Source organism: Eptesicus fuscus, chromosome 3, assembly GCF_027574615.1.
Source record: "Eptesicus fuscus isolate TK198812 chromosome 3, DD_ASM_mEF_20220401, whole genome shotgun sequence".
In the NCBI taxonomy this organism is placed as follows: Eukaryota; Metazoa; Chordata; class Mammalia; order Chiroptera; family Vespertilionidae; genus Eptesicus; species Eptesicus fuscus.
Genome location: NC_072475.1, coordinates 707,027 through 708,571, shown reverse-complemented (window position 1 = coordinate 708,571; position 1,545 = coordinate 707,027).

Here is a 1,545-nt window from a genome sequence, read left to right as displayed (position 1 = left end):
GTTATTAAAGAAACGAAATAAGTTTCAGAGGTGAAACCAGCCTGGGTTATAGGCCCTCTTGGCAGCTAGTAACAGAGTTTAGGTGTCACGTTGGAATAAACAGGCCACCCCGCCAAGAGAAGCATCTGTCACTGAAGGCACGCGATTTCGTCAGAGGCATCTTGGCCCCCAGCGAGGTTGCCCTGGATGCCCGGGTTTATGAGGAGTTCTTGAGATGGTTATAATGCCAAAGAGTTTGCCACACGAATCCCACAGTGCCTGTGGTTAGTCCCACGTCCACTCAGTTGGTATATAAGGCCCCGCGCTGATCAGAAACTTACAACTCTGGGAATCGACTCTGCTCTCCTCCTCGGTCTTCTCCTCACACCATGAGCTTCTACAACAGCTACTACGGGGGCCTGGGCTGTGGCTACGGTGGCCTGGGCTATGGCTATGGTGGCCTGGGCTATGGCTACGGTGGCCTGGGCTGTGGCTATGGATGTGGCTATGGATATGCCCGCTACCGTCCATGCTTCTATGGAAGATACTGGTCTTCTGGATTCTTCTAAGAAATTTTAGATTGCTCATCTGCTCAAGACATTCTCTGATGAAGGACTGTTCAAGCACTAACAAGTGAATCTCGCCTGCCGTGGAACATCAGAACCTTTCTGATGGAAGTTACCTGCCTCTCCAATAACGTAAAAATATTCATTTGACCTTGGGACACTCTGGTCTGACTGAATACAGCCAATTGTGACCATTTCCTTTGGAAAATGTCCTCCTTCATTGTTCATTAAAGGTTATCTGTTTTGCACACTTACAACACTTTCATGTGCACTTATTTGCATAGATTGTGTGTGTGTGTGTGTGTGTGTGTGTGTGTGTGTGTGTGTGAGATGGCTGACGCTTTGGCTATCTGATGACTTAGGTGTGTGGTTGCAGAGTTATGTTCAACCAGGGCTTTTGTGATCTAAGGGCTACTATTACCTGTGTGATTTCATCAAAGCCTCATCTGTGGTGTGTCCGAAGTTGGGCTAAAGCAGTGATGGCGAACCTATGACACGCGTGTCAACACTGACACGTGTAGCCATTTCTGATGACACGCGGCCGCTGAGGCGGCTACATGCCGAGGATGAAACATTTGCTGCTCCTGAGGATGAAACATTTGCGAAATAATGTTTTTTCCTCAAAGTGGCACACTACCCGAGTTATGCTCAGTTTTTTGGCGAAGTTTGACACACCAAGCTCAAAAGGTTGCCCATCACTGGGCTAAAGACATTGGCAAAGGGGTACCCCACTCCTCACCACTTCCATCTTCCTTTAATATTTCACGCTTCCCTGGTACTAAGTATTTAAACGTGCCTCTGGTCAGAGGTGCATCTTCCTTCTAAATGTCACATTTTTGCTATTTCTTTTCACCCGTTGCAAACATGTTCTTGAACTCCTCTTGCGACTGCGGCTGCACAGATGGCCTAGCTCTCTAGCATTCACACGTCGTCTCAGGAAGATGTAGGACGTGGTCTGTTTCAGCGAGACCTCCGGCGGGCCCACCTCTGCCTGCCTTTT